The following is a 16,564-nucleotide window of genomic DNA, read 5'->3' on the forward strand; positions in this document are numbered from 1 at the left end:
CCATCTGGTGCCTTCTCTGCAGTGGACAAACTTAGGGGACTCTCAAAGAGAGACAATTGCCACAGAATACCAGGCATCTTACCTGCTGTCAGTAACCATATCATTTTGGTGTTTCATCTAGTGGAGGTCTAATTAATAGTGACCACACACATTCTCCCCACACCCAGAATAATGCCATTCACAGTCAAGAGGGAGATAGTACTGCTCTGACTTGTTGGAAGTGGTCATTGTCTGGCTCTTGTTTGGCATTGATGTTACTCGATGTTAATCACCTAGCTCAGATATTCAGGTTTTTGCTGCCTATGAATGTGTACTGTTTCAATTTCTCTGGAAGTAGAGATAAAACCTGGCACCTTCATCAAATAGTTCCACATTTAACCTTATGACAAATGAAACAGTTATTGATGGAACAGCTGAAGGGGGTGAAATGTAGGGCACCATCCCATTTCTTAAAAGAACATTCCACCTAAGGCATCCTAAATCTAAATCTATTTTACTTGTGTATGTCCAAATTTGTTAAAGTTTGAATTATTTGCCCTTTTAATTCACAAACTTCCATTCTGCAGGCCATGGCAGCTACAGTGATTATATGTTCCACCTTTCTTTCTAACTCTCAACACCTTTCAAGTTCAATTGTTGCTGAATTCAAGACCCACAATCATCAGCACCGTACCCAGCAATCTTACAGCATTTTAATAATATGTTCTGTAGATGGTCTTTTTATGCAGCATGGTAGAGTAAAGGTTAGCACGACGCTATTACAGTGCCAGCGACCCGGGTTCAATTCCAGCTGCTGTCTGCAAGGAGTACGTACCTTCTCCCCGTGACCACATGGGTTTCCTCCGGGTGCTCCGGTTTCCTCCCACATTCCAAAGATGTATGGGTTAGGAAGTTGTGGGCATGCTATGTTGGCGCCAAAAGCATGGCAACACTTGCAGGTTGCCCCCAGAACATTCTACGCCAAAGATGCAGGTCACTGTGTGCTTCAATGTACATGTGACTAATAATGAAAATCTTATCTTATTTGCCAGTCAGAATCAACTAGGAATGAAAAGAACCCAAATCAGCATTCATTCAAGGATGGTTGAGGATGTTCTTCAAGATCTTCTCCCATTACCCATTTAATTATCCATCACCAAACATGATGAATGTGGCAGGACTGTGGCCTTTTTATCTGATCTTTTGGTTGTGGGATTAGTTTCATTCCGTACATTGCTTGCTGGCTAACCTGATTGAACACAATTCCAACAACACTCAAAAAGCTCGACACCCCCCTGGATAAAGCAGCCAGCTCAACTGACACTCACTACTCTACCCCAACTTTCACTCCCTCCGCCAATGGTGCGTCCTTGCTGCAGTCTGTTTCGTCTACTAATTACATTACAACAAGAAACAATCCATTCACTGGTGAAGTGTACCCTGAATGAATACCGATTTAGATTCTTTTTAATCATTGATGATCAGAATTTAATCATCAGCTGTATTGATACCTATGGATTTCGATGAGCTGCATTCCGAGCAGGTTGGGGGTTGGTGCAGAGGGTTGATGGTAATCTAACTGGGTGATATTCTAGATGATGAAGATGAAATAGCTAAAATAGTATTTCAGTGAGAACAAAATCTAACGAAACACCAACTTGGTGATACAATGACAGGCAGCTCTAGATTCAATGATAGTAACAGAAAGTGAAAATACGTAGCATCTCTGCATACCAACCCCATGAAGTCAATAAGTACTTGGAATATTACAGGATCCTCTCTGAATGTGAGGGGAATTTATGGAGGAGACATAGGACGGGATACACCTCATCACCTGCAATCCCCATCCATGCCTACTCACTCGGCCTGATGCAGAGGGCTGATCTCCCTGACAATCATGCCACTGGAGTCAGGCAGCAAGGCTGATTAGACGCAAGGACCTACTCCCAGCATGTATTAAAACTTCCAGGAATCATTAAAAAATCAAAATATAAATAATTTTTTAAAAATTCCTCCCTTCCCTGTTTCCAGGCCAAAATCAAATGGGGTCCAACAGATCTGACCCAAAAGGACTGGAGAAGTGATTCCCCAGTGTAACAATGGAGAATATCCAGAAGACCGAACACCACCACTGGTCTCCATATGGAGCTTCACATCGGGTGTAGTATCAGCTTTAAATCCAAGATTTCTTTGACCAGGAAGACTTGCCCCAGTACAGGCTGGAACACTGGCTTGACGCAAGTGTGTACACAATATGATCACAAGTTCAACATAGTTAGCAATCTATTGACATTAAATGGCAACAGAAATGTTTGTTGATAGCTTGAATACACCACATCCAATTTAAACAAGAGCCCAGAACATAATTTTTTTAAAAATCCATTTGCATCAGTTGTATGTGTAAATTGTGCATAGCAGAGATTTGTCACATTTTACAGATTGCATATTTCCCTGGAGAAGTCCTGTCTATCCAAGAACTGGAGCAGGCACTTCTTGGTGCGATTCACTCTAGCACCAATTCCATTTTCCTATTACTTTGAACACATTATGAAACCATCCAAATGCACAGTACTTACTGATTCCAGATTTACTGAATTACAGAATCCAGCATCTACAATGTGTCTCCACACCAGTTATTATGTGCTTAAAGGAAGAAATTGAATCAAGAAGTTGTGATTTATGACCCATGTTATCAACGAACAGTACAGCAAGGAGTAATCACTCTGAAAGAAATGAAACATGCATAATTTAAAGTATACCTGCAAGTTATTGTTTATGTGTTAAAATCATCCCCTGTAATTTTTACTTCCATAAAACTTCACTGCCGATGGACCTCAATACAGAACGCCACCATAGAAAGATCAAATTAAATGGTACTGATTAATTTTCCATGGGTCACCATGCCAATACCTTTGCTGTTATCTGCAGGCCAGAAGTTCTGTCTGTGAAACCTGTAGGTTGGGTTTTAATATCTTTTAAAAACACAATAACAACAATGCTTCATGTCCCAATTACACAACTTTTGATAATTTCCAATTTGATGAAAGTTTAATAAATAAAAAAAATAACATTAGCACACATTTGGCACGTCAAAAATGCACAATCCAATTTCTGGGCAATGGTGTTTTCTTAAAGCATCATTGCTTCAGAGATATGTCAGTGGCAATTCAATCAACATGAAGGCCAATACTGACTGAACCAAAATAAATCACTTCAGTCATCACTTGAAAAGGGATTGTGTCATAGGTTATTCCTTAGTGCAACAATTCAACATCTATAGTATGTGACTGTTTAAGAGTCAAGCCATGCAACTCAATTTGGTTTTCAGATGTCACCTCAAATCTATTGAATTGAGACAAATGAGGTTGGAAGACAATGGCACTTTGCAAGAAAGGAAACCCCAAACATGCATTTTCCTTTGAAGCTTTGATACAAACCAGTTGCAGCTATGTGAAGCAGGAAAACTAAGATCCAACAGCATATTACTCTCAGTAGTGTTTGTCAATCACTTCTTTTCCAGTGTGAATGCCAATCAAGTCACAAAACCTAATCTCATCGTCAAAAGAAGGTGTCTTTTTGAGTATCTAAAGAAGTGGGATTAATTCACTGCTTTCCCATTTAGCAAACTAGATAAAAGAAAAAAATCACTATGGAGATGTGTTCAGTTCTTTGCAGCCTATTATTGGGTTTCAATTATTTCAGTTCCTTTTCAAAGTTGAAGGAGCAACACTTCTATTCACAAATGCTAGTTATTTGATGCTGGTTCCTAAGGATACAGGAGCATACTTGGATGATGCTTTTACTCTCAGTAGGTTAAAATTTTAAATAGAATCAGTCAAGTTTTTGAACATGAACTGATTACTTTTCTTTGTCTGAGCAGATGAAGCTTATACAGATTGAATTTAAAATTACTGAATCAGCCTAATTACTTAGGTGAAAACAACTGATGTGTGCCACACTCCACTGGAGATTTAGAAATAATCTTGCAATTTCATCAGTTTTGATAACAGAAAGAAAATATAATGCTCCACAGTTGCATGAAGCAATGACCTTAATAAATGCAGTTAAAACAGAACCACCTTTAAATTCCAGCTTTCTTATGCAATATAGCTACTGTTATTCAACAGGAAATCCAAATACTTTGGAGCGCAGATAGAGTATTAGAACAAAGCATCCCTGCACTCATTCCACTCAAAGGCCAATTGCCAGCAAAATATTTGCAGCTGCTTACAGCTGGAAATCATTAAGCATCAAGGAAACGATTTGTAGCTGAATAAAACAAAGAAAATAATTAAACAGGTTGCTTTAAGATCCTAATACTTCATGCACTCAATATGTCACAACAAATAGCAAATCTTCCAAAAGTAATAAGGTAATTCATTTTGAAATAAAATTAATTTTTTTATTATCAGGAAACAGCTACAAAGGGTCATGTCCTTTTTCACTTTCATCTGTTCACCTGGGGCTAAATGATTGCCAGGTTTAGGTGTGAATGCGGAGTATGGATTACAGTCAGATCGGTTATGATCTGATCGACGTGTGGAGCACAGGAACAAAGGGCTGAGTGGCCTATTCTGGCTCCTAATTTATGTGCACCTGCCCAGCTTCTGCTGAGAAGGTAAGACTGAAAATAGTTGCCGGTAATGTTCCAGCTTATTTAGCAACACAAGTCTGCTAATCAAATAGATATTACTGAACAACATCAGAACATTAGAAACAAAGGCAGGCTAATCAACCTGCTGCTGTGCCATAGTGGTGTGTATCTGTGCCTCAGAGTCATTTATCAACTTTCTTATTGCAAACAAAGCTATTTACTTCAGTTCTAAGCTTCAAGAACAGCCTTTAGGTGAAGAGAGTTCCAGATTCTTAGTACGAAGTTCTCACACCACCAACCCCCCCCCCCCACCAATGCCGAGGGAGAAAAGCCTACTAGCAGTTCTTTTGGTTCAATTGCTCTTTGCCAGTTGTGAAAGATCTTGGAATTGTAAAGACATTTTGACAATATAATTTCAGATTATAAATTATTAGCATGATTTGTATATGGTCAGGCACATTTTTTTTTTATTAAAACAACTGGATCCTTGACTTCCTGACCAAGAAAGACTGCAGTCAGTAAGTATAGGCAGCAACACCACCACCATAATTAATTTCAACACTGGTGCCTCAAGGCTGGGCCTTCAGCTCCCTACTCTACTCCCTATACACTCATGACTGCGTGGCCAGATTCTGCTCAATCTACAAGTTTGCAGGTGACACCACTGTAATGGACCAAATCTCAAATAACGACAAGTCAGAGTACAGGAAGGAGATAGAAAGCCTAGTGGCATGGTGTCATGTCAACAACCTTTCCCTCAATGTCAGCAAAAAAAAAGAGCTGGTCACTGACTTCAGGAAGGTGTGGGGGGGGGTTGGAGGCAGTGCACACGCTCCTGTTTACATCAACAGTGCTGAGGTCAAGAGGATTGAAAGCTTCAAGTTTCTAGGAGTGAACACCACCAATAGCCTGTCCTGGTCCAACCACCTAGACAGCAGAGCCAAGAAAGTGCATCAGTGCCTCCACTTCCTCAGGAGGCTAAACAAATTTGGCATGTCCCCTTTGACCTCACCAATCTTTAATCAATGCACCATGGAAAGCATCCTATCCAGATGCATCACAGCTTGGTATGGCAACTGCTCTGCCCAAGATCACCAGAAACTGCAGAGAGTTGTGGACACAGCTCAGCACATCATGGAAACCAGCCCCCCTCCACATGCTCTGTCTGCACTTCTCGCCAATTTGGTAAACAATCAACATAGTCAAAGACCCCACCCACAGAACAGCTACTTCCCTTCAACCATTCAGTTCTTGAACCAACCAGCAAGACCCTAATCACTAGAGTTTAGCAACACTATGACCACGTTGACACTTTGCACTGAAATGGACTTTGCTTTTTTTTTGTTCTAATTGTGTTCTTTCTTGTAAAAGTTGTGTTTATGTTTTTTTCTTGTGAATGCTGCTTATGATACTATGCGCTTGTGATGCTGCTGCAAGTAAGTTTTTCATGCACCTGTGCATAAATGTACTTGTGCATACGACAATAAACTCTACCTCGACATTCGCTCTTCTCCCCCTCCCATTGGGCAGAAGATACAAAAGCCTGAAAGCACGTACCACCAGGTTGAAGGACAGCTTCTATCCTGCTGTTATAAGACTATTGAATGGTCCCCTAGTACAATAAGATTGGCTCTTGACCTCAAAACCTACCTCGTTATGGCCTTGTGCCTTATTGTCTGCCAGCACTGCACCTCCTCTGTAACACTTTATTCTGTGTTCTGTTATTGCTTTCCCTTGCACTACCTCAGTACACTGTTGTAATGTAATTATCTGTAAGGATGGCATTCAGAACAAGGTTTTTCACTAACCAGAACGTGTGACAATAATAAACTAATTTAAGTGGAAGTTTAATCATTTGGGATACTCCTAGATCTTTTTTCTACTTGACAGAGGTAGTGACCGCACAAGCACCCACTGAACTACAACCAATTTAAAACAAAGCTCTATAGATGCTAACAATCTATGAAAAATAATAGCACCTCTAGCAGAGTATGAATTGTAGGACCATTATCAGACAAAATTTGACACTCATCTACGTCATATTAGGCCAGCAGTTTTGTCAAAGAGGTAGGTTTAAAATGATGACTTAAAGTAGGAGACAGCAGTAGTGGGGGATAATGAATGAATTTCAGGCTCAGGTAGCTTAAGCTGCTTTCTCAAAGTTTTCTTAGGATTCTAGTTGCTATATCCGTCTACTGAAAGCAGTTAGTTCTGATGTTCTGAACCCTAAAGTATTTGTAAAGGAACAAGAGGCTGACGTCAACATTTCCTCCAAAGAAATTTCACAGAGTTCAGTTACTGTTTGCAAGTTATTACATGCAAGTCTTCCTCATAGCAAAATTCCCTCTCCATGCAACATTTCCTAATTTGTTGTTTTTTCCCTCTTTGATTAAAATTTAACAATCTAAATCTCTCGTATCCTCCACAACAATAATTCTGTCAGATTAATGTAAATTCAATAGAATCCCTCAGTTAATCTTGCAAGAAGTTACATTTCTACTGTATGATCAGAAGCATTTTCAAATAAAAAAAAGACAAAAAAAAACAAAAGTAACAAAGTGCTGCTTCAGTTCTGCAGATTTGTGGCGAGAACCCATCTGGAGAACCTTGGTCAGTTTTAAGCATTCAGCCCCAGTGTTCTTAACTTTCAAAATATTCCACTCATGAACCAAGTACAACAATTTCTGGTCATCCAACACTAATTAAAAGTAGATGTTCAGAAATACCTAAGATTTGAAATTTAATTCTCACTTAACTTTTCAGTAAAGCTTTTTTGAATTAATGAACTAAAAACCTCAGGAAGTGTAGCCTTAGGCCTTGTCCCTGGATGGAAAATGAGCAATTACAAATCAGCAGCCTGTCTTAGCCCACACGGTTAGAACTGTCCATGAAGCTTACCTACCTCTTCTGAGCAGGCAGAGAGGACACCTGCTGAAACTGGCAGCCCCTCTTACAAATGTAGGTCCAGTTACAGTATATCATTGTGAGTTCTACTCTTCCAACTGAGCAGGAGGAGTGGATGGGGCCAGAAAAATTCATTAAATAAAAAACCACTAATACCAAGGGAGACTCAATTTCATATCAGATTTGTTTCAACATTACACAATTGAAAACTTTTTTTTCTACAACAAAGCACAATAATAACTACATCAGGTCATTTTGTGCCACTTGTTAAATTTGACTGGAAACTTCCTGTTGCAAGTCACCCTTGCAATTCCTACAGGATTGAGGTATGCACGAGACAATGGCCTTCCACAAGCAATACAGCTTTTGAATACTTGCAGGCCAGTGAAATATTTGCCCAAACCCTACCCCATCCCCACAAAATTACATCTACTTGCTCAAGACCCCAATCTCCAGGAGGATACAAAAGCTCCTCTCTACAGCCCCCAAGCTTGTCACACCATCTTCACCCACCCCAAAGTAAAAGAAGTCCCAATCTCTTCCTTCCCACTGATATCTACACAAGGATGTGTGAGCACTGGAACACTGGTTCCAGGAACACGGAATGCTGAAATGTTCACTCACCCAATTTTCCTCCTTACAATCCTATCCACAAGCCACTGCACAAGTCTGTGGCCAACCTAATCCTGGTGTTGGCAGTAAATGTTCAGGAGTGAAAATATGCAACACCCATTTTGTTGTGACCAAGGCCTCAAACATTGGGTGAAACTTAAAACAACCAAAGTGGGTTTTGTCCCAACACATCCAGGCCCACTCCATAAGGTGCTCTGAAATTCCCTAGCCAATATTTTAATATTTTGATTTTCCTTGTGCAGCCAGGAAGAGCTTAAGTCCAGTTGAAGTTTAGACTTCCCTCCCTGGTTCTCCCAACCAGGGAGCCACTTGACCATCCAGTCACTAACTGGAGAATTCCTTTGTTTATCTATTAAGGGAACCAAAGTAACATCAACACAAAAGCAGCTGGGATTCAAAGGCTAGTCTCATCATTTCTAGCTAATATGATAAGTTATCAAACTTTCATTGATAACTATACAGGAACTATTTCTGCTTTGATGAGCAATAAAAGCTTTGCAATATAAAAACAACATTCTGAGTATTGGACAATGCATCAATAGATTCAGCAATAAATTCAACAATAGATAAACTATATGGATGACTATTTTTACCACATCACTTGGGTGGTAAACCAACCAGTTTCCAAGAGGTATCAGGCTGTTTCTTAAAGGACATGCCATCTATAACCCCTGTTAAAGACCTAATAGACAATAGGAACATTATCTGTTCTCCTTCATTACACCCAAGGCCTTTATAGTAACCATACCTCATCCATCACAGAGGGAGGGAACATGTTGAATTTATTTAGCACCTTTGACATTCACAAGAAATCCCAATGCACTTTACAATCATTTGGAAACAGGAGCTCAACATGTGCACTGTGATATATTTGAGGAATAACTTTTGGCTGGGACACCAGTAAAATTTCCCTCCTCTTCTTCAAATAGGGTAATGGAATAGTTTCCATCCTCCTGAGCAACCAGATGAGGTTCTACTTGAATGTCTCAGCTGAAAGTTAACACCTCAGGCAATGGATTGATCCTCAATATTAAAATGTGCATTTGTCTAAAAAAAAAGGCTTTGCATGAATGATCTTCTGACTTGGAGGGTACAGTCTGACCAGGAAGCCAACACTGACACTGAAAGGTTAGCAATTTGTCAATTAAACATTAATTTCATTAGACTAGATGCAGGGCAAGCAAAACTGGTATTGAAACAGTGCATTCCTACATTTTATCAAATGAGTCATTCATTCCAAGTTAAACTAAACCTGCAGTAAATATCTGTAAAGGACTTTCAGATGTTGCTGGCATCCTCTGTGGAAGTTGTGCCAAAATCCTTTGAACTTCATTTGAGGTATTCATGATTCCTGTATGGTGAAGCTTTTTAATTGGAACAGATCAAAGTACAGATTTGAAACAAAATAAAAGGATTATGTACTTTAACTAGGAGCCAATTATGAAAAACATTCTTTATCCCTTTGAACGGAGTTTGTCTACTACAGCCTTCTGTTGCAAATTCTTTTTCTGTAATGAAACATTCTCACTGCAAAATTCTTGCTCTGTGTAAGTGAAAGCAGAAACAGAAGAAAAGATTCTTACAGCGCTACTTTTAACCTGCTAAAATGGGAGGGAAAGCTCATCTCTGTGTTCATGGGACTTTACAGGGTGGGGTGCATATTCAAAGAAGGAGAACTGCTTACTATCTAAGGCAGCCTTAGAGGAGTAGGTATAAGAGATGACCACTCAGATGTTGACAGTCAGAAGTGAAGTGTTACCGAAATTTTGTTGGATTTTCTTGCATTTTCCAAAGTAACAGAGCACAGAAGTGATTTGTACGTTATATAATACAAATTTATTTTGGCAATTCACAATCAAAAATAATCTGATCATATTGCACAAGACTGGTTTACATCATGCAACACTGCTTTCATCTTGAGGCAGACTCCTGCATCGTCAAAGATCGCCAATGCCAATAGAAAATAAACTGCAAATCTATTTTATGTGAAAACTTACTATCCAGTACACAGCTGCTAAATAAGACCAGATGTTTCTCAATGAATTAAAGGAACAGTTCAGCATCGAGAATCAGAAGAATCTTAACCATTCCAACTCCATTTTGCAGCCTGCAGCGCGTTTAATCCCAAGACTATTATTTCAATGCAAATCACTGAAATTATGTGTCTCCATCCTCTTCACAAGTAATTTCCTAAATCAGAAAAAAAATAGCTTTTTGCAGAAAAATAATTCTTGTCTATATTAAGTTTTGTAGCTTTATATCTTTACAATACTTAGCAAGGAATGTAGTATAATGGAGAGAGATTTAGCATTCCACCCAACCAGCAGTGAAAACAAGTTGTCCAGATTTTTAGCATGTTATAAGAATAATTAGCTTACACAGAAAGGTTTTTGAATGTTCCTTTTCCAGTAGGTCCAGAACTGTGTTTCCTCTAAATATTCCATTCTACTCATGTGGGCAAACATGTCAACATTCACACTTCAGGCATTCAGCTCAAACGTTTTAAAACATACAAAGTACCATGTGAAGTCACTAGGACCGAACAAAGGAAAAACAAGGAGTGGCAGACAGTCAAACCCACTTCGTTGCCTGCAATCAGACTTCTTTCTTCACCTCTGCCATCAATTTCACCAGATTTAAGGGCAACCTAGGAATGCCAAGGAAATGAATTTAAATGGATGCAAACAAATGGAATGTCATTTGAAACTATTTGGTATATTACATAATACATGCATGTTAGTAAAAGTACTTTAATGTGAACAGAGGAATTATGGGATCCAAGCCAATCGTCCATGTTTAAAACGTTAGCATCTTGAGTTTATTGAGACTTTGTTTTACTTCAATCCAGATCCAACTGTGTTTGATAATTTCTGACACATAGCTTTCTATTTTTGTTATGGACTCAGCACTAAATAGGCAGGGTTCACAGGGTTATGCCATTTCCCAGATGTTTCAAATTGGGCTTCAGACTTCAAGGATACAATTTTCACCAGATCTTTTTTGCTAAAAAGCATCCGGATCACCAAGATAAGGTCTTAAGTTGCAATGCCGATATATCCCTCATTTCTATGACACTTTGTTAAGATTTCTGCCTGCGGGAGCTCTGTATGCTGTACGATAGGTTATATCATTCCTCTGTCCATCTAATAATTTCTTACCATAACATAGCTTGGAATAGAGTGTCCGATTTGGATGTCTGGTGTTGGGTATGAGAGTGATGTGGCCTGACTAATATAAACTGAGTGTAACTTAGTGCCTCAGTATTGGGGATGTTGGCCTGCCACAATGATAGCCACACAGCTAACATGAATGCCACCGAGCCAACCACTGAGATAAAGGTTTAGATGTCTTAGCCAGTTTGGAGGTGCCCTACAGTCATTGGCAGAGGAAGTATAGAACATTACAGCACAGTACAGACCCTTCAGCCCACGATGTTGTGCCGACATTTCATCCTGCTCTAAGATCCATCTCGCCCTTCCCTCCCACAGACCCCTCCATTTTTCTATCATTCATGTGGCTATCCGAGTCCCTTAATTGTATCTGCCCCCACAACCTCTGCCAGCAGTGCATTCCACGTACCCACCACTCTAAAAAAAACACTTGCCTCTGATATCCCCCTTATACCTTCCTCCAATCACAATAAAATTTTGTCCCCTCACGTTAGCCATTTTCACCCTGGGAAAATGTCTGACTGTCCACCCGATCTACGCCTCATCACCTTATCCTATCAAGTCCTGCTCCCATCAAGTCACCTCTCATCCTCCTTCTCTCCAAACATAAAAGCCCTAGCTCACGCAACCTATCCTCACAAGACATGCTCTCCAATCCAGGCAACATCCTGGTAAATCTCCTCTGCACCCGCTCTAAAGCTTCCACATCCTTGCTATAATGAGGCAACCAGAACTGAACACAATGCTCCAAGTGTGGTCTGACCAGAGTCCTATACAGCTGCAACATCACCTTGCGGCTCTTGAACTCAATACCCCGACTAATGAAGGCCAGCACACCATACACCTTCCTAACAACCCTATCGACCTGCATTGCAAACTTGAGGGATCTATGAACGTGGACCCTAAGATCCCTCAGTTCCTCCACACTGGTCAGAGTCCTACCATTAACCTTGTATTCTGCCTTCAAATTCGATCTTTCAAAGTGTATCACTTCACACTTTCCCAGGTTGCACTCCGTCTGCCACTTCTCAGCCCAGATTTGCATTCTATCAATGTCCTGTTATAATCTACAACAACCTTCTACACTATCCACAACAGCATCAACCTTCATGTCATCAGCAAACTTACACATCCTCATCCAAGTCATTTATAAAAATTACAAAGAGCAGGGGTCCCAGCACAGATCCCTATGGAACACCACTGGTCACTGACCTCCAGGCAGAATATGGTCTATCTACCACCACCCTCTGTCTTCTATGGGCGAGCCAATTCTGAATCCACACAGTGAGGTTTCCCTGGATCCCATGCCTCCTGACTTTCTGAATGAGCCTTCCATGAGGAACGTTATCAAACACCTTACTAAAATCCATGTACACCACATCCATTGCTCTACCTTCAACAATGTGCTTTGTCACATCCTCAAAGAATTCAATCAGGCTTGTGAGGGACAACCTGCCCCTCACAAAGCCATGCTGACTGTCCCCAATCAGCCTATGCTCCTCCAAATGCCCATAAATCCTGTCTCTAAGAATATTCTCCAGTAATTTGCCCACCACTGAAGTAGGACTCACTGGTCTGTAATTCCCACGGTTATCCCTACTCCCTTTCTTAAACAAAGGAACAACATTTGCCAGCCTCCAATCATCTGGCACTATTCCTGTCGCCAGCAAGGACACAAAGATCACCACCAAAGGTGCAGCAATCTCTTCCCTCGCTTCCTGTAATAACATTGGATATATCCCATCTGGCCCTGGTGACTTATCTATCCTAATCTTTTTCTAAAGCTCCAGCATATCCTCTTTCCTCGCTTTGACATGCCCTAGTATATCAGCCTGTTGTACACCATCCTCACAAATGTCAAGGTCTCTCTCACTGGTGAATACTGAAGCAAAGTATTCATCAAGGATCTCCCCTACCTCTTCTGACTCCAGGCACATGTTTCCTCTTTTATCCCTGATCAGTCCTACCCTCACTCTAGTCATCCTCCTGTTCTTCACATACAACTAGAACACCTTGGGGTTTTTCTTAATCCTACTCACCAAGGCCTTCTCATGCCCCCTTCTAGCTATCCTGTCCATTCTTAAGCTCCCTCCTGGCTGCCTTGCAAGTCTGCAGAGCCCTGTCTGATCCTTGCTTTCTAAACCTTAGGCAAGGTTCTTTCTTCCTCTTGGGAAGATATTCTATGTTTCTTGTCAACCATGGGTTCTTTCACTCTACTATCCTTACCCTGTCTTAATGGGACAAACTTATCCAGAACCCCATGCAAGTACTCCCTAAACAACCTCCACATTTCCACTGTGTTCTTCCCCGAGAAGATCAGTTCCCAATTTACGCTCCCAAGTTCCAGCCTAATAGCATCATAATTCCCCCTCCCCCAATTAAATACTTTCCCATGTCGTCTGCTCCTATCCCTCTCCAAGGCGATGGTAAAGGTCAAGGAGTTATGGTCACTGTTTCCAAAATGCTCTCCCACTGAGAGATCTGAAACCTGATCAGGCTCATTGACTTGTACCTGGTCCAGTATGGCCTCTCCACATACTGCGTCAGGAATCCTTCCTGGACACACCTAACAAACTCTGCCCCATCTATCCCCTTTACACTAAGGAGGGGCCAATCAATATTAGGGAAGTTGAAATCACCCATGACAACAACCCTGTTATTTTTGTACCTCTCCAAAATCTGCCTCCTGATCTGCTCCTCAGCGTCTCTGCTGCTATTGGGAGTCAGTAGAATACTCTCATTAGAGTGATCACTCCCTTCCTGTTGTTGACTTCCACCCACACCAACTCAGTAGACGATGCCTCCAGGATATCCTCCTTTTCTACAGTTGTGATGCTGTCCCTGATCAGCAAAACCACTCCCCCACCTCTTTTATCCCTGTCCCTTTTGAAAGATCTAAGCCACGGAATACCTAGCAGCCATTCCCACCCTTGTGACAGCCAAGTCTCTGTGATGTCCACCATGTCGTAGTTCCATGTACTTACCCATGCTCTAAGTTCATCACCCTTGTTCCTGATACTTCTCGCATTAAAGTAGACACAGTTCAGCCAATCCAACTGACTGCAATTTTGCCCTTTCAACTGCCTATCCTTCCTCACAGTCTTTCTACATGCTGCATTTACTTGTACCCTAAATGCAGCGACCTCTGACCTATCACTTGGCTTCCCATCCCCCTGCCAAACTAGTTTAAAGTCTTCCCCAACAGCTCTGGCAAAGCTGTCAGCAAGAATATTGGTTCCGCTCATATCCCTATTCATGATGAATCACTTGTGTACCACTGTCTGACCATCCTGAGAAACCAGCAATTACCACCATTAATTATAGATGAGATTTCAAGAGTCACAGCAGAGCCAAAGAGATAAGCAACTAACATTCCCCTTTTATAATTGCAGGATGTCCTAAAGCACTTTACAGTCAATGAAATACCTTTGAAGTGTTGTCACTGTTGTGACATTGACAAAGGAGGACAATGAGGAGAAGGAAGTCGGGCACCACTAGAGTTTATCAGATGGACAGTCTGACACATCTTGCTGCCATCTAATTGAAGAACATTTCAAAAAGTGCCACACCAATAGACTCCAAAATAACATTGTCACATATTATATCTTCTTCTAACTCTTTAAAAGAAACTGAACGTTAATGATAAACTTTCCCTCAAGTACATGGGATCTAGCGTAATCAATCTCATTTCCCGCTGACTCCTACAGCTGCCTTGACTACACTTCATCCCACCTCACTTCTCAGTTCCTCCAGCTGACAGTGCCACCACCTTCCATTCCAGTGCTTGTATAATGACTACCTTTTTCATCAATGAGAATCAAAACAAGAAGTTGCAATTGCTGAAAATGCAAGATTCCAGAATAAAATACTGGAAACACTCAGCAGATCAGGCAGAATCTGTGGAGAGAACATGAGCATTTCAGGTCCTGGACTCTTCATCAGAACAGAACCATAGTTAATAGAACCTGACTGCACCCATTCTATTTCCCACACTTCTAATCTCACCCTCTCTCTTCACTCCCAGAGCAGATTAAGGTCCCCCTTACCCTCACTTTCCACTCCACCAGCCTTCACATTTAACAAATTCCATCATCTCCATTGTCAAGCCACCATCAAACCAATCCACCATTTTCTCTACCTGCAGCATTTGGTAAGGACCATTCCCACAAGACCACTGCTAGAGCTTTCCAAACCACCAAAACCCACTCTCATTCTTACAACTTCTTATGTAATTGCAAGATGAGTAAAAGTTGCCCTTTCACCCTCTCATTCCTCACCATCCAATCTGCAAATACTGCATGCGAGGCAGCCATTTGTACATGTTGCTCATGAGTCCAAATTGCCCTGGTCCACGCTCTGCTCCGACAGTTCAGCAAGATCAGATTAGCAAGTAGATTTAGGTGCAAGTGAACGAATGAGCCAACCCATGTGCGCTTGGTAATCTGTTTTCTCTGAAATTTAGAACACCAGCTTGGAGGCTCTTGAAATTTTATAGATATACTTAAATCATTACTAGGCCTACTCCAATCATATCAAAACAATAATATATTTAAATCGTTGACAACTTAAAATTATAAACTGCTATCTCCAATTTTATGATTGCAACTCCCCATTCAAAATTGTCTTATAGGGTTGCCAACAGAGGCACACAGTGGGATTGTTGGATTATTGTGTGACATATTTATATACTTAGTTTGAGGGCATGACAATTTAACCCATCTCTGTCCCAGTACAAATTTTTGTGTCCTACTAAGAGTTCACATTAACCCTAACTTTACATCATCAGCAAAATTTGATGCGTTGTTCTTTCATCCGTCAGAGATATAGATTGCAAACAGCTAAGGGTTCAGTAACAATCCTTGTTGTACCATACAAGATTCAGCCTGCCAATCTGAAAAAGACCCATTTATTCCTACTTTATGTTTCTTGTCAATTAATCAATTCTCACCCATACAAAATGTTTCCCCAATTAAATACCCTCTCATTTCATGTAACAACTTTGTGTGATACCAACTAAATATAGAACTGTGCTTAAATGCATATGCAATGCCTGCAGTTCAGAAATATCCTGATTTTCCAATCCAACGTCCATGCCAAACACTGGAATCTCTTTCAGTTCCACCTTCCAAAATCTCCGTAATCCTCTAATTCTGTCCTCTTTGACCACTCAGTTTTAATTTGCTCCAAAATTGAAACCAGTTTCTTCAGTTGCCAAGGCTCTGTTTTGTAGTTCCTTCTCTAAAACCTCTTTCCTCGTGAAGACATTGTCTCAGTATTTTCTTAT

At 40.7% G+C, this 16,564-nt stretch overlaps 1 protein-coding gene across 7 annotated transcripts in view; it reads right to left on the minus strand.

The window, feature by feature from the left end:
- LOC127572447 (myosin light chain kinase, smooth muscle-like) overlaps positions 1-16,564 on the minus strand; it is a 238,168-nt gene that overhangs the window by 201,657 nt on the left and 19,947 nt on the right. The window contains exon 2 of one of the 7 annotated variants that reach the window (XM_052019742.1): positions 10,631-10,757. The exons of the other annotated variants lie outside the window; for them this stretch is intronic. The gene's annotated coding sequence lies outside the window, so the exon portion shown is untranslated. The remainder of the gene's footprint in view (positions 1-10,630; positions 10,758-16,564) is intronic. 7 annotated transcript variants of the gene reach the window in all.

Source organism: Pristis pectinata, chromosome 1, assembly GCF_009764475.1.
Source record: "Pristis pectinata isolate sPriPec2 chromosome 1, sPriPec2.1.pri, whole genome shotgun sequence".
Lineage (NCBI taxonomy): Eukaryota > Metazoa > Chordata > Chondrichthyes > Rhinopristiformes > Pristidae > Pristis > Pristis pectinata.